This window comes from Ailuropoda melanoleuca, chromosome 3, assembly GCF_002007445.2.
Source record: "Ailuropoda melanoleuca isolate Jingjing chromosome 3, ASM200744v2, whole genome shotgun sequence".
Classification (NCBI taxonomy): Eukaryota; Metazoa; Chordata; class Mammalia; order Carnivora; family Ursidae; genus Ailuropoda; species Ailuropoda melanoleuca.
In genome coordinates this window covers 30,453,975-30,481,353 of record NC_048220.1, presented here as the reverse complement: position 1 = coordinate 30,481,353, position 27,379 = coordinate 30,453,975, and the positions used below count along the sequence as shown (strand labels likewise).

The window sequence follows — 27,379 nt, the reverse complement described above, 5'->3', positions numbered from 1 at the left end:
ACTCAAAAAGCAATAGTTATTAATAGTGTTCAGTATTACCCAAGAACGTAAGAACTAAAATGTCAGGGTGATGTATTTCTGTATAAAAATCAGAGGACAGCCGCTTGGCCTCCTACCACCCACCTTTACACCCCCTTACCTCACTGGACCCCTGACCATTATTATCATCTCAATGGAATGCACCTAATGCTTGGGCACAGCTCAAACATCCCCACTAATACCACAGGAAGCAGGGCAGCCGCTCCTCAGCATCAGAGTAAGTTCCATTTAAAAAGGAAAAACTGCCTGTTTCCCCCGTGGATTAAATCAACGTTTCCTGAAGAAAAAAAAAAAAAAAAAAGCACATAGTGTTTCTGAACAGAGCCACACCTAATAACCTCCTCTGAGATTAGTTTCACTTTCTTTTATCCCCCCTTCAATGCACCACTTCCCTGCTGCACCTAGGGGAGGCTGTGCTGCTCCTGGGACCAGGCAGGGAGGTCCAGGTGGGCACCAAGTGCCCTCCACACACTTCCCAAGAAAAGCCCAGGTTCCAGGCCATTCTGCCTCCTTACCAGCTCTGCCCCAGTCAGATAAGAAATCGTGCCTCAGCTAGTTCTCAGAGAACCCCCACACTCCACACCATCAGAGGATTTGACAGCCCAGATTAATGTCTCTCCAAATATGTTGAGCATCAACTGCGATAGACTTGCCTTGGGAGCATATCCCAGCCACCTCCATCAAAATGCTGGGGCTGAGGCCCAGGAATCTGGGCTCGCAGGCGATTCTTTTGCATGCCGAAGCGAGAGAACTGCTACCATCTAAGCCCCCAGAACATCTAGTACCACGTACCGATAATGGAACCTCTCCTGATTACAAAGGTAGAGCTGCAAGGAACAAGCCAGAACTTCTAGTTCCTGACAATAGGCTTACAAATGTTCCCAAAGCAGGCAATTAATGCTTGTAGAGGAAGAAATCTAAGTGACAGTAGAGGTGGGAGGAGGGAACACCGTAATTCAATTTAAAAATCACAAATTCTGAACCCTTAGCCTTTTTCCAAAAATGTTCTTAATCATGTCTCTTATTCTGAAGCCCACACAAGTACCTAGGAAGGCAGCTCTGTTAAGGGCCTGATTTGTGAAGACCCTGCTTACGGCACCAGGAGCTGATGAATGGCCCTGGTGCTGCCTGCCTAGAAACCCATCCAGAAACCACGCCTCCCAAAGAAGTGACAGCTGCCTGCATCGCCTTGAGAAGCCAAGCACTCTTGGACCGCAGGCCTGGGCCGGGGCTGCCAATAATGATCTGCCCAATTAATCTTCTCTGACTGAGCATGCAAAAAGTAAACCTGACACAGACTCAAGTGAATCCAGGATACAGGCTCCCAGGCAGCTGACAGACAGGACTATTGCTCTGTGGACATGGAACCCATGTAGTCACACTGGAACCCACACTGACAAGGGCCACTTGGCTTAAGCTATCCTGCCACCATCTTGACATTTAAAATTGTATCTTTGAACTTGTGTTTTGTAAGCGAAGCCTGGTGGCATAAGCAGAGCAGAACTCTCCAACATGGGTGAAAGGCGTGTCCACCAGGGCCCCTTGCAGCCCCAAGTACATACGGTGTTTGCAATGCCCAAGGAGCACAGAACTCTGGTGGACCCATGATATACGGAAGTTGAGCTAGACTAAAATCAAGTACAAAGTAAGCATGTCATGTCTGTAACTGAGTAAACAGGAATGCTGACTGCCCGGAGAGGCCATGTTTTCCTTCCAAAGCAAAACTTAGCAAATGCAAAAAGAAGGCATTCTAAGAAACATGAATGACCAAGGGAACCTGCCATAGACTTTCTTACTCATGTTATTTCCCTGGTTAAGTCAACCACTTAATGCTGACCATAAAGACACAACACAGGGAAAGATTAAGCAACCCACAGACTCTTGCCCCTTCAGGTCCTTCCTTACTCATCAGTAAAACAAAGGTAGAGAGCATTGGCAGAATGTTTGAATTTGAAGACGTGAAACAAAACAGCTGAATTAGGAAGTATTTCACAGAAATAGAACAAGATATCTTAAAATCTGTATGGAACTACGAAAGACCCCAAATAGCCAAAGTAATCTTGAGGAAGAAAAAAGCTGGCGGCACCTGCTCCAGTCTTGAACTACAAAACAAAGCTATAGTAATGAAAATAGTACAGTACTGGCATTAAAACAGATGCACAGATCAATGGAACAGAAGAGAGAGCCCAGAAATAGACCCATACATAAAGGGTAGATTTATGACAAAGGAACAAAGAATATACAATGGAGAAAAAAAAAACAGTCTTCAAAAAAAGGTGTTGGGAAAACTGAACAGCCACATGAACAAAAGAATGAATGAAAGAATGGAACTGGACCACTATCTCACACTACACACAAAAATCAACTCAAAATGGATTAAAGACTTGAAAAGAAGACCTAAAACCATACAACTCCAACAAGGGAATCTCCTTGACATCAGCCTTGGTGATGATTTTCTGGATTTGACATGAAAAGCAAAGGCAACAAAAGTAAAAGTAATCAAGGGGGACTACATCAAACTAACAAGTTTCTGTACAGTAAAGGAAACCATCAAAAAAATGAGCAGGCAACCCAATGAATGGAACAAAATTTTTGCAAATCCTATATAAGGGACTAATATCCAAAATAAACAAAGACTCATGTAACAGCAAAACAAATAAACAAATAAATAAAATAGGCTGAGGATCTGAATGGACATTTTCCCAATGACATACAGAAGGCCAATAGGTACATGAAAAGGTGCTCAATATCACCCATCACCAGGAAAATGCAAATTAAAACAATTGTTGGCAAGGATGTGGAAAAGGAGAGAACCCTGTGTACTGTCAGCAGGAAAATAAACAGATACGACCACTATGGAAAACACTGTGGAAGTGCCTCAAGAAAGTAAAAATAGAACTACCAGAGGATCCAGCAAGTCCACTCTGATTATCTCCCTGAAGAAAAGAAAAACAGACCCACTAATTTGAATATATATATGTGTATATATATATATATATACACACATACATATATATATCCCCATGTTCACTGCAGCTATATTTACAATAGCCAAGACAGGAAAACAGGTTACCTAAGTGTCTATTCACGGATAAATGAAGAAAGAAAACAGAAAATGTGGTGCGTTTATCGGTGGTGGAATACTATTTGGCCATAAAAATTAATGAAATCCTGCCATTTTTGACAACATGGATCAACCCTCAGGGCATTATGCTAAGTGAAATAATCAGAGAAAAACAACATAAGATCTCACTTACATACGGAATCTAAAACAAAACAAAACAAAAACACCACCACCACAAGGTCATAGTACAGAAGAGACTGGTGATGGCCAGAGGCAAGGGTAAGAGTGGGCAAAATGGGTGAAGGTGGTCAAAAGGTACAAATTTCACATTATAAATCACAGGATGTGAAATACAACATGGTGACTACATTTAATAATACTATACTGCATACTCAAAAGCTGCTAAGAGAATAGATCTTGTAAAGTATCATCATAAGGAAAAAAATTTATGTATGGTGACAGATGTTAACTAGACTTACTATGGTGATCATTTCACAAAACATACAAATATCAAATCATTATGGTGTGTACCTGAAACTGATGTTGTATGTCAATTACACCTCAAAAAAAAAAGATCTATGAACACACACAGACACACACAGTTGAGTTAGCTTGTGCAGTGTTTCCAACGTTCTAGTAAGAACAAAATTAACATGCATCTGAGCTATATGATATATGTAATTTCAGTGATTCCACATGCAAGTCAGCTGATCTTATATTTACACGTAAAACTGGCACTGCACAATAAAAACAAACAGTAAAATTCATACTGTTTTATTTTTTAAGTAATCTCTATACACAATATAGGGTCCAAACTCACAACTCCAAGATCAAGAGTCATAACGTTCCACTGACAGAGCCAGCCAGGCACCCCCAGTTTTTTTTTAATAGCAAATAAAAACACCGTAAGTCAATAGAGATGCCATCAAAGAAAGGCTTTATATTGTAATACCTTTAAGAGTTCATGTTTGTGCTTTCCTTTTCCACCTCCATAAACTTTCTCATTTCCTTCAACTGCTACCTTGAGGGAGACCTCCACTCCTGCGGCATCACCGGGCCCAGGCTAGCACCGCCTCTGGTCTGGACTCCTAACTGACCTCCCCACTTCCTCCTGGACCCCCTCCTGCTTGTCACTCAGGTACCCAGGCTGGCCTTTCCAAAAAGTAAATGTGATTATGTCACTGCCCCTTCCAGACCCTCCCCAACTCTAACTCTTCCTTTTCATTTCAAAATCTGCCTGACGCCTACAAAACATGTCTCATCTACACACCCTGCTGGCTTCGCCTCCCCTCAGTGCTCCAGCCCCACTGGCCCACTCAGATCCTCTAATGTGCAGGAACAACGTTAGCCCCAAAGCCTGGCACAGTGTGTTCCCTCTGCCCAGGAAGGAATCCTGTACCCACGAGCTCTCATCAGACTGGAGCTCTCCCCCCAAACCTCTCCACCCTTCAGATTCCACTTGAAGGGTCACTTCCTCTGGGAAGTGGCCTTCTCCCATCCTCCACCCACTCCCAATGGTAAACTCTCACTGCTCCCTAGAATTTCCCTTCCCATCCCTTTACACGATAGCTAATTTCCTTTAATTCTGGTAACTGTTTAATGTGTACCACCTGATGATATTATAAACACAAGGCAGGCAGTCCCAATATCTGTTTTGTTCAGAAAAGGACAGTCATCGCAGTTCTAGCATGTAGTATGCCCCAAATCAATAAATGAATACAAACAGGCAGGTGACTCTTTTTAAGAATTCAGTCAGGAGAATGACAAACCCTGAAATCCCCTTTTTACTCAAAGAGTAAGCTGAAAGCTGGGTCACAGAAATGAAGACCCAACAGCCATCCCATTATTTACTCCATTACAGGCACAAAATGAAACAACCTGCAATCACATTTCCTAGGCTTAGCCTGAAGCCACAAAACACACATTCCCCCACTGTCTTCTTCATCCAACAGTATGCCTGTGTTCTCAAGGTACTGCTAGTTCTATTTTAAAAATCACTTTGCCTATAGCCAAATGATAGACAAAGAATTTGCATTCGTACCTCTAGACAGCCTATCTAGAATCTTAAATAATCTGATGACAAACTGTGCTAATTAGCATCATGTAAATGCAAAAGCCATCTTTTCTAATACACCAGGTATCACTAGAAGGGGACACACACACACACACACACACACACACACACACACACACACAATCTTTTGGAGGAAATGTTTCTCAAATTGGCTTTTGAAGTTCACCTGAATCACATCACTCCAAATTTACCATCTCAGAAATTCTGGGAACCAAATGTGGAAATTAGATTTGGAAATCAAATCTGGAAATCACAGTAAGTTTAAAAAAACCACTATTATAGGAAGACAGTGTTGAGTAATTTATACAAGCAGGAGGGAACTGGAAGAAGTAACTGACACTGAACCTGAGAAAGCAGATAAACAAGAAAGAAAAGGAAAGCGAGATCCTATAGACCCGGAAAGTCCCTGGCAACATGCCTGCAAGAAAGCAGCAGGAAACTGTTCCCAGAGGAGAGAAGGACCATGGAAAAACCCTAGACCATTGTTGGCTCAGGTCATTAATTATTCTGGCCATTTTACGCTGGTGGCCACTTCCTCCTCTCTCAAGGTGCTTTAGGAACGGTCAGGAAGAAACCCTGACATCTGTCCCCTCGCTGCAGGAAGGACAGGGTGACGCGACTGAGGACAGCATGAGTAGGGCCACCTCCCACAGTCTCACAGCTCCGTTTAGGCACTGAAAGGAAGAATCCTGTACCTGCGAGCCCTTGCCAGACACGGGAATTCTAGCCATGGCTGGCCAACCCTCCCCACAACCAAGTCGGCAGCCTGCTGTCAACCCAGAACCCTCGAGGAATGAGAAGACCCTGAGGAAGCCTCCCAGCACTGTTCTAGCAACTTCAGCATCCCCTCCTATAATGGGCCGAATAATGTCCCCCAAATTCTTGTCTACCCAGAACCTCAGAATGGGAGCTTATTTGGAAATAGGGTCTTTGCAGATGTAATTACTTAAGATATGGTCATACTGGATTAAAATGGGGCCTAAATCCAATGACTGGTATCCTTCTAAGAGGAGGAAGAGAGGACAGAGACACACAGGGAAGGAGGAGGCAGACACTGGAGTGATACAGCAACAGGCCGAGGAACACCAAGGACTGCCAGGAGCCAGCAAAGCTAAGAGACCAAGAAAGCTCCTTCCCTAGCACCTGCAGAGGCGTTGTTTTAAGCCACCAAGTTTGTGGTCATTTGTTATGGCAGCCACAGGAAGCCCTCTTAGGAAGCCGGAGTCTTTAAGTCATACTGTCACTAAAATTTAAGGGGTTCTGCAACCACACAAAAAGGAATACTTGCTGTTCAGATACTGGAGATGGCCTGGTCCCAGCCTGTTTGAGAGCTGCTCTCCACATTCAGGCCACCCCAGCTTCTTTCCCAGATCAGCTCCCTCAGAGACCTTCTTCCACCCTGCCTGACCCTGCCAGCACTTAGATCCCTCGAGGGAACCCTTCCCAGTGCAGCTTCCCACACAAGGCCCCCCACCCCATCCCAGGCTGGCCCCCACCATGGGCAGACACACCTGGATCTCTCCCTCTAAGCACTCTCCACACATGCTTAGTGTGGGCAGAGACCAGGTCAGTCCTGTACTCCAACACAGCCCAACGACCACCATAGCTCAGTACGAGGAGAAGTTGAAATAATGCCACTGAGCACATGCGTGTACAGTTAACGGCATTCACGGACATCCCTCGTTCTTCCTTGCTTGGACCAGACAGCGTTAGTAACTGTCTTCTGTGTGACTCCTCACAGCTTTGACTATACTCATGTTAAAGCATGTCCCACACTATACATATCACTCATCTATTCTGTTATTCATAAAAAAAAACAAACGATGCACGGACTACCTACAAGTGCCTGATATACTTGTTACTGAAGAGAAAAAGGTAAGCAAAAATCAGACAAAGCCTCTGTCTTCACTGCATTACAAATGGTGCTGAGGGGGTGTCAGTCATTAACAACCTCACATTAGAGCTGAAAAACAATAGAACAATCTTATTTCTAAGGCTGTCTCCTCTATTATGTTATTTCCTACTCTGGGTTCCTACGACCTAGAACAGTGGCTGCCACGTAACAGGCAATCAATAATGCTGAGTGGCTGGAGAATGAATAGCTTGAAGATGGGTGGGTGTGTGGGTGGGTGGATGGAAGAAGGGAGGGAGGATGGGTGGCTAGGTAGGCAGGTAGGAAGGCAAGGTGTGTGGTACATAACAATCTGTCAATAATAGGATAGGTGGATACATGGATGGATGAGTGGCCAGAAATATGTATGGAAACTGCCTGGTATGTAACAGGTAGCCAATAGTGATGGACAGATGGAGGGATGGATGAATATCTAGGAGCAAAGCACCTGGGATGAGACATGCACAAAATACAACTTAAAAGTAAAGCTGCCACAGTCCTTTGAAGTGGTACCTCTGGAACAACTGCATTTCATCACAAACCAACCAGCTGCCACCTAGCATCTGAAAGAAACAGTAACTGTAAATGAATCTTGCGTCCACCTCTCCTGTTAACATTTAGGAGAAAATCAACCTACTAAAATATGTTCTCTCTTGTTTCCCACCTTCCTCTTACTTCCTGTAGTGGGGGTTTTAAAAGCCTGTTCTGCTGGTTCTTCTCTACCAGGGAAAGTATTTACTGCTCTAAAATGTTGACTCTTGCCAAATGCAGACCAAAGACCACTACCTGGTTGTGTCATTTTTAATTATTATTTTTGTGCTGCTTCTTTTAGCGCCTAAGAGAGACTTTCCTCTGAGGTCCTCAGAGCTGACTCTGAAAATTTCACTGTGATTTATGACGCAGGTAGGGAGGGAAGAGGCAGAGAGGGTGGGTTATATCACAAGCTAGAGAGAGTAAAAAAAGATAGCTGGTGGTCCTTGTAACAGCATACAGTTAAAGCGCCCTTCTATGGAAGCCTGTAGTATCGAAACAGTTTGCAGTAAAAAGCAAACTAATGGAGCTCCAACATAAATGTTTAACCTTGCATAGAACAGTTGGGTCTCGGAATGACAGCAAATGTCCCCATGTACCTCATTTTTGGGTCTGGCTTGTGTCATGGTGGATTCCCTGTATTTCTAGGGTTTCCTTAGAGTCACATCAGTAATGAAGCAATTCAGACTCCAAGAGGCCTTCTTCCCTTTGATCTCCTCTGATGAAGGTAAGAACAACTTTGAGTCTCTGGAAACTCAGTCCTCCGTGTTCCCAATTCAGGCCCAACAGCGCCATGTATCTATTCTAGCAATGGGGTGAATGAATGAACCTCTTCACACCTCCCCACTGGGGGCCTCCTAGGTGGCAGGGATTATGGGAAGCAATGAGAATACATCACTGAACTAAACTGACCTAGTTCTTGTTCCCAACATGCAACCTGGGGCAGACACTCAAAGACACACACACACAATAATCATCTAAAATTCCATGGCAAGAACGTAAAAATGCACATGATGGCTAGAAAGGAATGCTGAACACCACCACCCCACCCACCAACCCTGCTACAGTCCTCGTGAAACAGCGGGCCAGCCACATGCCAGGCCAGGCCAAAGGGTAAAGTGGCTTATCAGCTACAGAGAAAGAAAACACAGAGGCAGTAAGGAATCCCCCAATGCTGTGGAGATGGCTTTAGAGGTATATACAGATGTCAGAATTTATCAAATTGTACAATTTGACACATGCAGTTTCTGGGTACTAATTAAGCAGCTAAAAAAAAAAAAAAAAAGAGGATTTCCCCCAAAGGTGCTACCTACTCTCATGATCTCCAAGATGATGAAGGATCCTATAGCTACAAACTAACAAAAATGACCTCCTACCCCCAACATGCTGTCCAGCCATACTGCTCACAGCTTCACTCACTCATCCCAAAAGGATTTATTAAACACATACTATGGGCCAGTTCCTAACCACTTGCGTTCTCCATTATATTACAAACAAAACACCCATAACCAAGGTCTCCTGGAACTTGTAGCTTCCTACAAATGCACTCTCAAGTAGAAAAGATAGGTTCTGGGGCGCCTGGGTGGTGCAGTCGTTAAGCGTCTGCCTTCGGCTCGGGGCGTGCTCCCGGTGTTCTGGGATCGAGCCCCACATCAGGCTTCTGTGCTAGGAGCCTGCTTCTCCCTCTCCCACTCCCCCTACTTGTGTTCCCTCTCTCGCTGGCTGTCTCTCTCTCTGTGAAATAAATAAATAAATAATAAAATCTTAAAAAAAAAAAAAGAAAAAGAAAGAAAAGATAGGTGCTGTCTACATACTCAGAATGACTGGCAACATTCCCAAACAGGGAGTTAAGGCTAAGTCTGAAGGATTTTCAACATCGTGATAAACAGGTTTATTGAAAGCTCACTATCTGTCCAGCCCGTAAGTGCTTTAAAGATATCATTTCATTCTCCCAAAATCCCTTTGACGTAGGTACTACTGTTTAAATCTTAAACAGTAAATTTTAAACAGTACTGTTTAAATCCCTTTTACAAATAGGAGAATTGTCATTAAGTGACGGTACCAAGCTATAAACCTAAGAACCTGACTCTAGACTCCCACAATTTTAAAATCTAAGCTATACCACCATAAGGATAATTTGCCCATTACTTGCCCTAAAAAGCTACTGTACAGTCAGAATGATTCTTCCAGTCCGAACTCTGCTGAGCACAATCTCTGACCCTCTCCAGCTTGACTAAGGCAAGTATGAGAAGCGACAGAAGTCAAAGGTTTCAGAGCAGCAAGCCTCTGCAAAAGCGAGACTGCCTCTGACATCTCTGACAGCCCAAGGGAAGGGCTCAGTGTCATGAAATTTCAATGGGATGAGGAAAGACAACAGCTTGATTCCATGCCTGCAAGCAGGGCATACCCAGGGCTTCTGGCTGGTAAACTTTTCTGTTCCCTTGGTCTTTTAAGACACAAGGAAGACACACACACTTCCAGGGCAAGATCACTACTATGATAATGACAGAGTCCAGGGGAACGTTGAGTCCTCCTCTGAATCAAAGAACCTTTGTACCATTCCCCATCTGGGACACTCAACCAGATCATGTAAAAAATCAATCCAACTACTGACAATTGACAGTGTAAGGAGCCAAAATGTATCATCATTCAAGAATGCATGTGAGAAGTGTGGAAAAAGCCCTGTGGTTCCAAGGGATAGGCATATTAATAGCACGACCCCCATCATTAGTACCATCTAGGGAAAAATAAAATGAAATATATCTGCTCCTAGACAGCCTCCATAAAGAAACCCAACTCTTAATTTCATGAGATACAAGGATGGTTTTAAGAATCTAGATCTTGCCACGCTGGCTTTGTTTCCCAAGAAAGCCTTTCACCCTGGCCAACAGACACATTTGTAAAAAGGAGTCTGCCAATGCCTCTGCAGAGGGCTGGTCCCATGTCCCCAGAGGACAAACTCCGCTCGACAACACCCACTAACCCCTGTGAACACTCCTTTGAGAACTGCCTCTTCCAAACTGGCTGCTCAGAACCCCTACCCGGTAAACCATCCCCTAATGCTTCACCCTACTGCTTACCTCCCACATAAGGCCCTTTCCTCATTATCATTTCTCTGCACAGCATTGCATGCTTCTTCAGAGAAAACAAATACAATCCTCTGGAGCACTTTTCATTGCTTTATCAAGCTCTGGAGAGAGGACAGCCGGCAAATCCAAATTTCTGCTAGAATACAGTTTAACTTCTATCTTCTTGGCCAAAGTGAACCATCTTTCCAAAGTTGAGGAGGGGTTGTATGCCTATGTACAACAAACCCTAGAAATATACAGACCCTAGGAACAATCTACCATGACTCAGGCAAATCTCCCCTCTCTGGACCTCAGTCTGATGAAGAACAGGAAAGGCACTGGGGCCGCCACAGGGAAGTCTGGGAATCAGGTACATATGGTGATGTCAGGGGGCAGGACTGGAGAGATCAGTAACACAGACAAACACATCATTTCATCTGGAAGGCTAAGGGGGCCAGAAACCTTGGCAAGACCCACAGGACACAGAGGAACCAGGAATGGATTCTCAGAAGAAGTAAAGGAAGCCTAGAGAACATCCAGTCAATGAAGGTAGAAAAGGAGTCCCAAGAAAGGAGAGGAATGCTAAGAACAATCTGGTTTAATTAACTAGATTGTTCCGGGGACTATGAGACAGTAGGTTCAAGAGAGAACTAGGGGAAAGAGCCAGATTTCCGGGCTTTTGGGGATAAAGTGAAAAAGACAGCAAATACAGAATATTCTTTTAAGTAATCCAGCTATGAAAGAGGCAGCAATCACAGGATGGCATGTAAATGGGAAAAGTACAAAGGGAAGTTTTGTTGGGATTGCCTTCCCCCCACCCCTGCCTCCTTGTTTTAAAAGTAATAAAGACTTCAGGGGCGCCTGGGTGGCACAGCGGTTAAGCGTCTGCCTTCGGCTCAGGGCGTGATCCCGGCGTTCTGGGATCGAGCCCCACATCAGGCTCTTATGCTGTGAGCCTGCTTCTTCCTCTCCCACTCCCCCTGCTTGTGTTCCCTCTCTCGCTGGTTGTCTCTATCTCTGTCAAATAAATAAATAAAATCTTTAAAAAAAAAAAAGTAATAAAGACTTCAGCATGTTTGCAGACAAAAAGGAAAATATACAACTGACAGAGTGGTCTAATGATGCCCTGACCAGGGAATGAGGCTCTGGGGCATTAAATTAGTGGAACAAGGGCTCAGAGGCAGGAGGGCTACAACTAAGAGGACAAGCATAAAAAGGGCCAGTGGGTTAGCCTTGGGGAGGAGGGGAACTGCTTGTTCTACTGAGTAACTTGTGTCGGGGATAGTTCCTTTTTCTCTCCACCCATACAGCACAAGATATTAAAAAACCACAGGATGGGTAATATGTGACAATGGACATATACCTTCCCAAGCACCTTTCCTCTCTGTGGAAGACCAGTCAATACACATGTAAGTGCTCTGGGAGGGGAGGGACAAAAGACATGGCTGCTGCTGCCTTATTTGTTCTAAAGTCTTTTGGGTCTGGGTTATTGTTTTGGACTGTTTATGTTGGGTTTTTTTTGATATGGGAACCTGTCTCATCCAAGAGTGAGAAATACTAGAGAGAGGACAAAGTCCAACCCACTTCACCATGAAAACCTACTTCAATTGCCTTAGCTAAGGTCAAAAGTATTCGGTCTTCTCAATGGTTTCAATCTACCAAGATCTTTTTTCCGAAAACTGTAGGCTTTCATTCCCAACCCTTTGCCCCCTTTTAAGCTGTTATTTGTGGCTCAGAAAAGATGGTAATCACCCCCCCCCTTTATTTTAGATCAAGTTGGAGCTTGGGATGGAATTGTCATGGAACTGATAAAGAGCACAGCAGAGACTGTCAGTCAAGGATCAACTGAATCACCACCTCCACTTTAAAAAGAATTTGAGGCAAAGATGACTAGTTGCTCCTGGGATCTTTAACACCAACATTCATCCTCCCACAGCCACTACTTAGTAAAGCCAAGAAATAAAACAGGAGGGAAGGACAGACTGCATGACCCATGCATCAGAAGCCTGTCAGTTAATTCCTACAAGCCATGCCTGGACTATAGCGAGGGAGCAGGCTCCTCTTCTAAATAGTTTCCAGCCCTGTAGCCTGCTCTAGAGAAACCCAGTGCAGAAAATCAGAAAGAGAATCTTATGTTAGGGCTCAGATGTTCAAAACTAAAGTAATTCTTTGCCCTAAAGAATCCACTGCAGTCAGGCTTTCACACGGTGCTCACCTTGGCAGCATCTACACCATCTATACAAGACAGACTTGCACGCTTTTCTCTAACAATGTATCAAGTGAGAAGTATCTGTCCTTTACTGATGGAACCAAGGCCTGAGAACCACCCAGAGTGACAGTGTGATCACAGACAATACAGAAAAATAGGAAGAGAGTAAAGAGCGGAAACATAATTGAGAAAACCACAAAGCCACACATGATATTTACTTCCAATAAGCTTTTACTTTGTCCAAGGTTCTACGGTCTCAAATGTAAAGAACCCCAGGGACAGAGATGGCCACCTATAATCTCCCGTTACCAAGAGAATGCTGACCAACAGCTCAGGGAGCAGCTGATTCACAGCCCACGTTAACCAAAACTAGTGTCTACAGTGACTTACAGTTCAAGTAAGGTGGCTGAGAAGGTCAATGTTTCACAGCAGAAACAAACAATCCCAGGTCTCACTGTTAGCAGAAATCCTTCTCCAACTGGAGTTCAAAATTCCTTCCTCCCAGATCGCTCCCTGTCACCGGTGAAAGCTTCCCCACCTCCAGACACTGCCGTTCAGCTGGAATGAACAACTTTATATGGAGCCCCTCCCAGGCGCAGGCCCTACCATACATTAGAACAAACCCAGCCCAGGCCCCACCCTCATGGGGCTTACACAGCCCTGCTTCTTCTGCTGTGAATCAGAGGGTTCCTGAGCTCACACACCACCGAATTCCCAGCACTGAGCATTTGCTCTTGCTGTTCTCTCCACTGATAATGTTCAGCTTCCTCGTCTCTGCCGGTCCAGATGGGCCAAACTTTCAAATGCCATCTCCTCCATGAAGTCCTCCTCTATCTCATACCAGCCTGCCTGTAGCATCTCCTTCCACCCATACAAAGCAGGTGCCACTTCCCTCCTTTGGACCTCTTCATGACACTCTGTGCCATTTAATGTCAGTTAAAATGTTGCTGTCCTTTGCTGAAACCACTGTGACCTGGGCAAGGACAGCCTCTCCAAGGCTGGGTTTCATTACCTTTAAAACAAGGAGAGAATAGCTAATAATAAGAGGAAAAACAGCCACCTTTTACTGAGGGGTTACTATCCAGCAGAGGAACGCTTATGAACACTACCTCATTTGCTTCTCAAAATCCTAGGAGGTAAATAGGCACTGTGAACCCCACTTCACAGATGAGAAAAACAAAGGTCAGAGAGGCTGAATAATTTGCCGCAGGTCCAGAGACACCAAGCCAAAAGGCAGAGATTCTCACTCTGGAAGTCCTACATCTGGGCCCTCTCTCAATCACTGTTCCCTACTGCCCTGCTTCCTTCAGCTTCCTACCTACCTCACAGAGTTGTTCTGAGATAATAAGTGAGAAATCCTTAGCACATGGGCTGGTTCTGGGTCTTTCTGTCCCCATGGTAACCTCCTTTAAGGGAAAGATACTGACATATGTGTATGCTTTAATCATACTAATCAACAGATAATGAAGGAGGGAATGAAAGGAGAAGAATGAAGGACATCTGCTGAACTACCAAAATAAGAGAACAAAGTGTCTTATAAGTGGTTACTTCACATCCTATACACAGGATCTCACAGGACAGCATAAAACGTAGCCTCTTCTGCCTAAATTCTTTGGGACCATGTGCAGTCTTCACTCAGGGTGCAAAGGGGAAGACATGGGGGAGGTCAGAGTCACAGCCACAAGCGATCAGGGAAGACACAGCACATCGCAGAGCAGCAGGGCTAGTTCTGCAGCCCTCACTAGGACAAAATCCCCCCAGAGGGCAATCCCATCCAAATCCTCTTTGCGAGAGTAAAGACGGTCAAAGAGACTAATCCTCAAAAGGACCTGAAATTCTGGCTTGCCTGTGCCACACCAAAGGACAGCCTCCTGGAAGAAGACGGGCATGAACGCGGCCTGCCACACCCTACTCTGTGCTGACCCGTCCTGCCATCAAACATGCACTGCAGCTCCTGCCCAAGCGCAGGCACTACCTCAGCCACGTGACTCTGGGCAGGTCACTGGCCCATCCCAGCCTCAGTATTCCCATCTGGGAAATCCGTTAATAGCAGAGCCACCTCCACAGGGGTAGTAGGAAGAGCAAACAGATAATCCACGGAGCCAGTGTTTAGCATGTAAGGAGCATCTGATTTGTGTCAGCTATAAAGGTGGGCAGGTAATGGGGATCCAGAAGGACTTAAACGCTGCAATGCACAGTCTGTCCTTTCCATGTATGGTTGCTTGGGCCCATGAACTCCAAGCAGCCAGGGCTTAGGTGGCCAACTGCACTTGGAACACAGACTACCTATTTGACAGTAAGCATTCAGAATGCAGTTGGTTTTAGAGGTTGAGGAAAAGGCTTTGTGGGTAGGGTGGGGGTAGTAAGACAAAAATGGGGAAAATACCAACAAGGAAACGGAAGAAAAGGACGCCTAATCAGCTCCCAACAGGTCAAGAGCTGTGCTGTGGCAAGCCCAGACTAGGGAGTTGGGGCGGGGGAGCAACAGATCCCTATGCAGACTCAGCGCTTAGTCCAGCCTATCAAGAAAAGAGACCTGAAGGTCAGTCTTGTTCCTGAAGCCGACATGGCAAATATCAGCCAGACAGAAGACCGGGCCGCCAGCAAGTGGAACATCCGCCAGGGCTGACACTAGCTTGCCTTGGCTAGTTTTAGTACTCAGAAACTGAAATGTCTCTGGACATAAACAGTACACACAGAAGTCTCTTCCTTTTCTAAAAATACACATCTGCAGTTAGGCAATGAAAAGGACATCTAGAACACAAAACAAAGCCAGCCGCCACAGATGGAGGAAAAGCATTTCCTTGATCAACAGCAAAGGGTGAGAAGTTAGCCTTCAGCCCAGAAGCTGACTCCTGTCTCTGAAACAACTTGGCACAGAGAAGTTCTGCGATTGACAGAGACTGGACCTGACTCCCACGTTGTCTGCTTGCTATTCTCATTTAACTTCTCTCAGCCTCCATTTCCTCATCTGCAAAGTGGGACGGGTAACAGTATCTACCTGGTTGGGTTCTTTAAGGACTAGAAATGATGACTGCCAAGCACCTAAAACAGCTGCTGGCACAGAGCAGGCCACCAGTGCACAGTAGCTCTGTTATTCCTCCGATCCCCGAGTCTGCTGCTCCCTCCCCTTTCCTCCCTCTCTCATCTCTGAAACAACCCAGCCAAGGAAGACACAGCCGGATTTTCCCTGCTCCCCTGGCAGCTTCCTCAAGAGCTGCAGCTCCTGAACGACACTGCTAGTGCTTGTTCTGGGCAGCAACACAAGGGCCGAAACATCAGGAGGCTGCTTGTTAGTGAATGGAGCAGAGGAGCAGGAAGCAATGTCCCTGCAGGCCTCACGGAAGGGCTTTTCTACACACCCCAGCCTCGGCCAAAGCTCGGCAGGGGTCGGAGGGACAATTCGGAGAGGTCTATGAGGAAAGGAGGCTACAATCATCTAAAGGGTCTCCTTCTGGAGTTCACAGACAAGGAGCTTTGCAAGGTCCTGAACCCTGAAAAAGTGAGTATGATTTGGATGAACATGCATTTTCTTGGGAGACAGTCCAGAACAATCATCAGAATTCTCAACAAAGTCTGTGACACTCTCCTAAAAAAAAAAAAAAAAAAAAAAAAAAAAAAGCTTTAAAACCACCCAGTCATTAAGGGAAAACAAGAATCTCTGAAAACGAATAACGTAAAACAATCTCTCATTTTTAGCTCACACATACTGACACCAGGTGCTTTCCCATGTGTTAGCTAGCTTAGCCCCTACAATAGTGGAAGGAGACAGCATCCCCAGACTAGGAAACAGGCTCAAAGGAGGCTGCCACTTACCAAGGCCCCTTAATTGGCAAAGGGCAGAGCCAGGACTCAACCCCTAGAACATCTGAGGCCAGAACTCAGGATTCTAATCACTCAGTGTCACCTTCTCCAGGCCAACCTTTAGGTCTTATAAACTAGAAGGACAGGCAACAGGGAAGTGGAGTGGGAGGAGAAACTACTTGTCATCTTGGAGTTCAACAGTCTTTCCACTGTACCCATAGTGGCCCATGTCTTTACACACTGAAATTAAGAACTTTTCTAGGTATTAGAAAAAAAAAAATCTTGTCATAACAGTATATAAAAAGCTGGAGTGTGTGATTTCTGTACCAAAGGCCTTAATTTCCCGGCTGGAAAAATGGAGATTACACGTTACTAATCTATGCATGTCCGGCACGTTGTAAGCATTCAATGAATGGTAGGCACAACTGTCAATATTACAATCTGATGAGATAGCATGTCTGGCAATCTAAGGTGCACTCTTGATGCTGATGAACCCCACAGTGTCTGCTTCCATGAGCCTGTCTCCCTGCATCCTGAACTCCGCTCAGATGCTGGTGAGAGACAGGCCTCAATCTGGCTTCCAGGAGTGATCACTGTTTCCCCCCCTCCCCCCACCCAGCTGCAAGCTCAGGAAGCCAGCAGCAGCAGCCAGCAAGACTTGGGAGCAAGCCCAGGTCCCAGAGCCAACTATCCGACGTCATCCAAGGTGCCGAGAGGTCTTGGAAACCTCCAGGGTGATTACAGGACGTAAGGAATATTCATGGCAAGCTCCTCCAGATGCAGAAAAACAAAACAAAACAAAAAGAAGTTTCAGAAGTTATCAAAGTTAAGCAGGTCCACCTCTGAGCCTCATAAGACAAAAGATGCCAACTCCAGGGTTTTGGCAGACCAGGGTGTGGAGGACAAAGGTTTGGGTGCCGTTAGTCTCAAAGCCTCTTTATCCCTACAAAAAATTCATTTAACTGATGGGATTCTTCTAGGAAGGTCATTTTCATGACTTTGTCCCACTCTTCACAGCCAGAATACAGGATCTATCAAGTCTCCACACACAAATGGCACCTGTTATTGTTAACAGTTGTTTTATGTATTAAATAATTTTACTATGTACTTATTAGCCCTTTCCATATATTATTTCATCTGACCCTCAAATTTTCATTTTGAGGAAACTGTCATCCCATTTTACAGATGGGAAATTGACAGAAAGGTTAAGTAGCCCATCCAAGGTAACAAGGCTGGTAGGTGACAACAATTTCTAAAAGCCATTCTCTTAACTACCATGTGTGTACAGATAAAATACAGGGTTCCATCCACAGGGCCTCTGGATACCTTTTTCTCCTAGTCCTTCCAGAAACATATGAACTTATTCCACTCTATCCTAATCCAAAAGACTTCTTTTGGATTTTGCAGAGTACTGAGCTCAAGATAAACTCCGCTAATGGGAGGGTCACCTATAATCAGAAATATACCAGACAAAGGCATAAATGACACAAGTTAATATCCTACATGCCAGGTGAGAAATTAACAGTAAGGAAAAGGGGAATATGACCACAAACCTTCTGTCTCACACACTCACCATGCCCAGAACATTACACACTCCTGTGTACAAAAACAATTTCAAGAGAAGATGTCTTCTCACAAGACAATGAAGTTCTGGAAATGTTAGTGGATTATCTGTAGAACAAGGAAAGGTGACCACAGAAGAATGCAGGAAAAATATCACTTGGAAAAAAAAAGCAAACTCCTAACACCCTGCAAGTGTTCTCCATTAGATTTCCCAAAGCAAGTCATGGCTTTGGAACCAACCCGTTAACACAAATCAAAATAATCTGAACCAAATGTTCCCATTTAAAGGCCCTTTCCCCCCTGAAGAGTTGTACAATGTTCTACAAGGGGAAATGCACTCTCACACACCAGGCCACCTCACTCCGGTAATTACCACCAGACTTGAGGCTTCAGGGGCTCTGACCAAGCCAGCAAGTCTATGAACCCCAAAACCAAGAGCAGAGATCACAAGGTGGGTGGGGAGAGGTAGACACAATGAATGTGGGAAATTTTGCAACAGGACCTCCCTCTGGAAATGAAACACACTCTCTCTCTCTCTCTGTCTCTCTCTCTGGATTTTTGTTCCTAGAAGTCTTCCTTTATCAGGACTCACAGACCACACTACTCCACTTGCCTCCACCCTCTTCCATTGGCCACCTCCTTCACTCCAGCCAGAGGATCTGCCACTTAGCAACTACTCTCCAACAAAAATATGAAGCCAAGATGAAGTCAGGCTTTTGACATCTCTTGCTCCCTAGCACTCATGGGATAAGTTTCAGGTAGAGCCAACAAATCTACAGGTTCCATCAGACCTGGGTTCAGATCAAAAGGAGGGCTGCAGAGGGACCTTCACTCAGTGTCACTAGTCACCCTGGCACACTCTGGCCCGGGCAAAGGGTTCTTATTCATCTTCAAGGATGCAATGACTCGATACACTGCACGAAGCACAGCCTCCACCAGCTCTCATCCAAGCTTTCCTCAATTACACTTTAAGCGTGCTGGTACTGATGTCCTGCATTTGGGCCAATACATCTTCTGGTGTAGACCACTGGCTGAGCACCACAATAACTGACCCCCACCATCACCTCCTCAGAGACCTTCACCTAAAATCAGTCCCTCCCTATCACCTAGGATTTGTTTCTTTCCTGGTTATTTTTATGACTTATTTTGTCTCATTGATTTCTTTTTTGTCTGCCTCCACGAACCCAGGGACATGATTATAGTTTATCCTCAGCCCAGAAGCTGACCAGAGATGGCTGACAATTACTACTTACTGTATGGATGGGTTAAGATGGTTAAAGGCAAATCATGTAGAGGCCCTTACAGATTCTTAAGTGGGAAGAGACATATTCTAACATTACTAACTTCCCTAAATAACCTGTTACTGATCCAGTTTTCATAAACTTATAAACTCTCTTATCTTTTCACACTAGGGAAAATAAATGAATTACATGTGTTTACTGTGTGGAAGTAATACTTCTTTTATGTTCCTCAGTTACCTCTCTTGAACCTTTCTTCAGAGGGGAGGGGGAGAAATAAAACAGGCAGATAGTGAAGGTGTGGCTAATCCAACTATTATTCTAGGATTTTGTCAGCAAGCCCATGCTTACCACAGCCATTCCTTGACAATTTCATCTGCACTTACAGATGGGGCGCATACATGGAGACTTGGACAAGAAGGCTAAGTGAAGGGGTGCCTGGGTGGCGCAGGCGTTAAGCGTCTGCCTTCGGCTCAGGGCGTGATCCCGGCGTTGTGGGATCGAGCCCCACATCAGGCTCCTCTGCTATGAGCCTGCTTCTTCCTCTCCCACTCCCCCTGCTTGTGTTCCCTCTCTCGCTGGCTGTCTCTCTCTGTCAAATAAATAAATAAAATCTTTAGAAAAAAATAAAAAAAAAAAGAAGGCTAAGTGAAACTCCTCAGAAGTCTTTTCTGATGACTGTTGGACAACTAACTCGGACCACGTAACACCAATGCAACTACCACTTATCCTGGGGTTTTCCCATCTGTCTACACAGGAATCTTATAACTATTTGAAATTCTTATCCATTGACTTGTGTACAGTCTCCCTTTTCTGTAAGAATCTAAGTTTCGTTTAAGAGGAAAACCTTGTCTGTTTTGTTCATAAGCTCCTCCAACATGTTAAGACCCCATTAAACAACTGTCAAAAGAACTTACAGTAACTAAGCACTTTGAGAAGTTGCCTAGACTTTTGGACAAAGAAATCTGTTCCCTTGTAGAAGAAAAAATAATCTATGGATTATTCCTTCATGATGAGGTAAGGCTTTGCCAGCCACTCCCCAACATATATATACGCACATGGTTCTGAGTAAACACAGTTCAGGTTCCACCCAAAAACTGCTTAAGGTTCACCTTTTGAGCATCTGCAAATTCATAAATCACAAGGGACTCAAAAAACTGTTCAGGCCCTGAAAGAGCCTTTTTAGCAAGAGTAGAGTCAGTACTTTTGTGGCAGATTATACTGTCCAAAGATGGTCAAACTAGTACAGCCCATTTCACCTGTCATTCTTACACTGAATGAGACACAGACACTTCTCCATCAAGCAGTAGGGCCTCTGTCCCCCTCTCCTTAAACCCAATGGGACATTGCAAGAGGCTCAACCAAAAGACAGTGGCAGAAGTGCCACTGCATGACTTCAGAAGCTGGGTCATAAGAGGCACTATGGCATCTCTCTGGTATGCACCACCCCACACCCAACCCCCTGCCCAGGCAAAGGACTTTGGAGCCCACGGCCACCTTGTGGAGGTGAAGCCACCATGCTGGAGACACCATATGGAGAGACCATATGAAGAGAAGAACAGCTCCTCCCACTTAAACAGCTCTTTTTGTCCTCTGAGCCCAGATACCAGACAGGTGAGTGAGCAAGGATTCAGATGATCCCAGCCCCCAGCCCTCAAGTTCCCCCAATGCCACATGGAGTAGAAACAAGTCCTGCCCACACTGCAGATCAGTCAGGAAAATCAGCATGGTTGGAAAACCACCAAGTTTGGAGTTGTTTGCTTTGGAGGCAGAGTAGCTGGCACAGCAGACAGCATCGGTAGTAAAAGTCCCTCACCTGCACTTCCATGGCCACGTCCTATGGGATGGGGTCACATTCCATGAGCAACTGGAGGGTGAAGTGTAAAATCCCCCAAATCTCCAAGCCAAGTAATGTCATAAAACAAGTAGAAAAGATACAAAACCACAAAGCACAAAAGTTTTTCCAAGGTCTCCAGTCTGAGCTCTTTGGGCTTTGAAGCAGTCTGGCTCTCAGACCAGCTGCCACCTTCTCCCTTCAACCGTCCATATCTCTGGCACCAACAGACTACAAAATGAGAACATTTCCCTGATGAACAAATTCTTTTTTACCACCTCGTTTACTCTCAGGAAACCCTCATTCCAGAACTTTTTTGTTTTGAATAAGCCACAATAAGGATTATTTACCTGTGTGAGGTCTCTCTTAGGTCTATTTCAGAAGACTTTATCAACCAAACCTGGAGGGATGTTCTTAAAATGAAAAAAAAAAACCTTTAAATTTTAATATTTAGTGCAAAAATAATTCATATGCATGTATCTACTATGCCACATGGGTTTCAGTATCAGATACACATGAGATTCAAAAGCCAATTCCGTCACATGCTAGCTGTGTGACCTTGGGTGAGTTGACATCGGTTTATTATGTCTGTGAAACCACCAGTAACAACTCTCAAACAGGTGTTATGAACATTAAATGAGGTTACTGCAGCTAACACTTACAAAGGGCTTACCATATACGAAGCACTGTTCTAATGGCTGAAGGTGCTCAGATCATATGTAGCACACAATGGGTACTCCTTTTTTTTTTAATATTTTTTTTTCACAATGGGTACTCCTTAGGTGGTAGGTGCCATGAGCATCATTAGTACTAATATTATTAGATGACGATTAGTTCCCATGACAGTGGTCATAATGCCTGTGGGATAACTCTATGAATATCAACTCATTACAGCACAAGAGCAATGAGGCTCAAATCCACAGTCAATTCCAACAACTCATCTCAAACTCCTATAAATGTAAACTCCTAAGATGCTTAAGAATCACCTGAGGTGTCTGTTAAAATTCAGATCCATGGCTACACCTCCAGAGATTTTGATTTAATAGTCTGCGACTGAGACAGACTCCAAAGAAGTTGCTTTCTTAACACCTCCATCCCTTCATAGGTGATTCCAGCAAATCTTGCCCTACAGATGCTGATGTAAATATCTGGACTGTATCAGTCGTGATGCCATAGAAAGAGCACTGGCCAAGAGTCAGAGTTTCTGGATTCTAGTTTCAGCTTTCCCCCTAACTAGTTCTATATAGCTTTGACACCATGACTGGGTTTCAGTTTCCTCATCTACAAAACGAAGGTTCCAGACTAGATAATCCCAAAGGTGCCTCCTTTTCCAAAACTGATCCTACAACGTGAATACTAGACCAAGTCCCTCAGGTAACCTCGTCTTGTACATTTGTAGCAAATGAACTAAGAGCTATCACTTACTAAGCCCCCACTATGTGCAAGACACTGTCTGAGATGCTTAATTCATTTCTTTCTAAAACTCTCAAGCATCTGAAGTCTATGTAAGATGAGAAAAACACCTCGGAAAGGTGTAACTGAGATGACACAGCCAACATTGTTAAGAGCCTTCATTCTGTCCCAGACTTATGTGACCCAACACTGGCTCTGACATCATTATGCCTTTGGCCACCTCACTACAAAGTTCATTTTCTTTGCACTTCTTTACTTTTGTTCAATTGAGAGTTAATGGTAATGAAAGCTCAAGCCTAAGCTCTTCAGTTCTGCAAAGCACCAGGGGCAAGAACAAGGCAAAGGGGAGAGAAGTGGGTACAGCCAGGCACTGCAAACCTAAAAAGTAGGCCTCCTTATCCCTCATATGAAGCTCAAGTGAGAGCAGAGGGTAACAAGATACCATATCAGAATCACGCCCTTAAGTGTGAGTATCCACAAGGTAGGTGGTAGAAGAGGAAAGTAGAGAAGTGAACACAAAGCACTGAGGTTGGTCGGCAGGACAGGGTGAGAAAACAGAATTTCGCCAAAATCTTTCCACCCTTTCTTAATTCCTCTCAAGGGAAGAACAGAAATTTCCGACAGAGTATCCTCCACTGAGCTTAGAGATACAATGGGAAAGTTTCTCATGACGTCTACTCTTTTGTTTTCTCTTGCCAAGTAACTTAATGGGAACCTAATCCCAGGCCTGCTTGCCTCCAAACTTCATTACTTCATCTCAGGGACTCCGAGGCAAAGTGGAGAGATGATGAAGAGGACAAGTTCCAGATAATGGATTTTATGCAAAAACTCCTTTGGTTTCCAAATTTGTTCTGTGAGAGATTTAAAGGGTGTTTGAAGGCCATGTGGTACGGGGCAAGTTGCACAGGGAAAAGCACAGGATTTGAAATCAGAAAACCCAGAGCTGGGATCCCAGCACCGCATGAGATACTTTCCACCTGACCTGGGGCAAGCTGCAGAAACGTCCTTCAGGCTTCACGTCTGTCAAATGGGGACTATAATACTGACATCACAGACCTGTTTTTAAAAATAAATGAAGCAGTGTATGTGAGATACCTAACATGCTATCTGACCCAAATGTTTTCTTTTCTTTTTTTTTTTAAAGATTTATTTATTTATTAGAGAGAGACAGCCAGCGAGAGAGGGAACACAAGCAGGGGGAGTGGGAGGAAGAAGCAGGCTCCCAGTGAAGAAGCCTGACGTGGGGCTCGATCCCGGAACGCCGGGATCACACCCTGAGCCGAAGGCAGACGCTTAACGACTGCGCCACCCAGGCGCCCCACCAAACGTTTTCTAAACCAGCAAAGAGGTTAGGACAAAAGTGAGCTGACAAGTCTTATTTCTAGTTGTGCAGTGTCAAACCTCTCTGAACCACAGTGGGGAGACAGAAGACTGGGCCACCCTGCAGTTCTCTTCCAGTCCCCACTCTGAGTAACCCAGGGACCACTTCTCCTGGGAAAACTAATGCCTTCAGGATGTGTCAAAACTGCCACTGATGCCAAGGAAAACCATGCAATAATTTCAGACTGATTACATGCGAGACTCAGAAAAGAGAAAAGGTGGTCTAATGAACATACGCAGGTAAGAGCATTTAGCTCCTGCCTTACAGATTATATCGAATTAAAACATGCAGAGCAAGGAAAATATCTTTAAAGTTGTAAATGATTTATAGGACCAGTTCGACAATCAGGAAAAAACCTGTCAGGCTTTACGGAAGCCAGACCCTCTCTTCAGAGGGGAAGAATGAACCCTAGATTCAGTGAGAAGTGGAAACAGCAGAGAGCTCGTGAAGCGAGTGAGGCAGCAGCATGGCACTGCCAGGGCAGAGCCCCTGTGACTTCACTGCCGCCCAGGGTGCCTGGCTCTGGCATTAAACAATAGGGGAGGGCGGGGTCTGTGGAACAGGGTCACATATCCTGCCTTCTCTAACAATCCAGACATCATGTCAAAGGACTCAAAGATTCCACTCCTGAGAGAAGCAGGAAAGGGTACTGCGGTTCTAAACTGAGAAGGCATGGGTTTAAATCCTGGCTCTGAAATTAACTAGCTCTGTGAATTATTTAACTCTCTGTGCCTGAATTTCCTGATCTGCAAAATGGGTATAAAAACAGAACTAATCTTAGAGGGTTTTATGAGGATTATATACACATTAATGCAACTGAAGAGGGGCGCCTGGGTGGCTCAGTTCGTTGGGCATCTGCCTTCGGCTCAGGTCATGATTCCAGGGTCCTGGCATCGAGTCCCGCATGAGGCTCCTTGCTCAGCAGGAAGCCTGCTTCTCCCTCTGCTTGGTGCTCCCCATGCTTGTGCTCTCTCTATCTCTCTGACAAATAAATAAAATCTTTAAAAAAAATACAACTGAAGAACCTTGGTCACAGCAAGTGCTCAATTAAATGAAAGCTATTATTACCTACCTCATAGTGTTGGCCATCCATTATTGAACTTTTCTGATGTACCATATGCCAACCATACATTGCCTAATTTAGTCCTCCAAAGCCCTGTGAGTCACTGAATGTAAAGCACTAAGCTCTACGCTCTCCCTAAACACAGTAAAGCGCTCAATAAAGGCAACCCACTCCAATTATCATTAGCAAACCAAATCCAAAACACTGCTTCACTAAGTTCTGAAAAGACACCTGGGTAAACAAGTCAAAGAAAATCACCGATTAGGCATCTTTTTGGTAATATGTAAATCAAGTATTTTTGATGAGTCAGAGACTCTTCCTGTATCCAACAGCCTTGCTGTTACTCTGAATACTTCATCTTTTTTTTTTAAGATTTTATTTATTTATTCAACAGAGATAGAGACAGCCAGCGAGAGAGGGAACACAAGCAGGGGGAGTGGGAGAGGAAGAAGCAGGCTCATAGCAGAGGAGCCTGATGTGGGGCTCGATCCCAGAACGTGGGGATCACGCCCTGAGCCAAAGGCAGACGCTTAACGACTGCGCTACCCAGGCGCCCTGAATACTTCATCTTAATACAGATTCTAGGACTGACCCCACAGTCAAATGAATAAGGCCTCCTGAACACTCTTACAGTGTACTTTTAACAACACCCATTTAAGCTGCAGAATAGTTTTCATGTTGGTAAATCAACAGCTTTGAATCATTTCATGAGATAAGCTGAGACCACGTCAAACAGTGAAGGAATATCAAGAAAAAGAAAAAGATGTGGTAAAGATTAAATGTTGTTCAAAAAAAAAAAAAAGGCAAGCCCTAAATGCACTTCTATTTCTGATCCAATCCTCTTACAGCAAATGAAGATAAAAATGGATCCCCTAACTGCCCCCAGCTACTCTGCTCTGTCAGATGACAGTGTTCACACGAGAACCAGGTGGAACAGAAAGCCTCAACAGCGTAAATACAGCTCTGTATTAATAATAACCTTGGCCTACAGAGTACCAGCACTCTTCAAACAATACGGTACACGTTGTTTAATGGCCACGCGTATTTAACGCAAGCTCCTCTGCCATGTGACTTTGCCATTCTTTGCATCCAGAGGTGTGGTCTATTTCTCCACTCCCCTGCATCTGGGCTGGCCTTGTGACTTGCTTGGGCCAGCAGAATGTGGAAGGACTGACACGGTGCAAATCGCACAGTCCAAGCTTCCAGAGGACCTGAGACTTCCACCTTTGCCCTTTTGGAACACTTCTCCAAGACAGCCTTACCACAGAGAAGTTCAGGAAGAAAGACTACAGAGGGAGAGGCCCTGGTTCCAGCCTGAATCCAGCGGCATGAGCGAGCCCAGAAGAGGCCAAGGTAAGTCCCCAGTCAATCCAGTTCATCCCAAGAAACACAACTGTTCCATTCAGTCTCAAACATTTGGGGTGCTTTGTTATATAGCAAGAGATGCAGGATACCAGTATGTCAGCTGGAGTTTACTTAATTGTAAAAACAAGTTTCTGGGGTACCTGCGTGGCTCAGTCGGTTCAGTGTCCAACTCTTGGTTTCAGCTCAGGTCACGATCTAAGGGTTGTGGGATCGAGCCCTGTGTTGGGCTCTACATTGGGCATGAAGCCTGCTTGAGATTCTCTCTCTCTCCCTCTCTAAAAGCAAACAAACAAACAAACAAACAAAAACAAGTTCCCAAACAGTTTGAAACTTATAAAACTCAACAAGAGGCAAAATCTAGATTGCTAGAACTCAGAAGTAACAGTTATCTTCGGAGAGCAGGGATGGGGTGGATTTAAGAAGGGAGTTTTTATGGTATGCTGATGGTTTTTATTTCTTGACCTGAGCAGTGATTACATGGGTGCATTCACTTTGTGCTAATTTATCAAGTGTACACTTCTTAGCTGCATATTTTTTTCTGGATATATACTGAACATACACGTAAGATAATTTAAAATAAGCCTCTCTTGGCAAAATCTCTTTGAAAAAAAGTGTAATGTGCCTTAAGGAAATAAATCATGCTCGCAATTTTTTGTCTATTGGTCAAATTCTCCTCAGAGAAGCCTATAACATACACAAGTCCAGTTTTAAAAACTAAACATCACTTGTTACATATGAGCAGGTTTCCTCCTTGCCAAAAACATGACCCATTTATGAGTCAGGCTAAAAATGGCCCCAGAATCCCAGCAAACTTTGTAATGCCTAGGCCAAGATATTTTCAA

At 44.6% G+C, this 27,379-nt stretch overlaps 1 protein-coding gene across 27 annotated transcripts in view; it reads right to left on the bottom strand.

Moving 5' to 3' along the window:
• ARHGAP26 (Rho GTPase activating protein 26) overlaps positions 1–27,379 on the bottom strand; it is a 463,548-nt gene that overhangs the window by 361,020 nt on the left and 75,149 nt on the right. The window contains exon 1 of one of the 27 annotated variants that reach the window (XM_034656198.1): positions 13,267–13,896. The exons of the other annotated variants lie outside the window; for them this stretch is intronic. The gene's annotated coding sequence lies outside the window, so the exon portion shown is untranslated. Of the gene's footprint in view, positions 1–13,266; positions 13,897–27,379 lie in introns of those variants that run through there. 27 annotated transcript variants of the gene reach the window in all.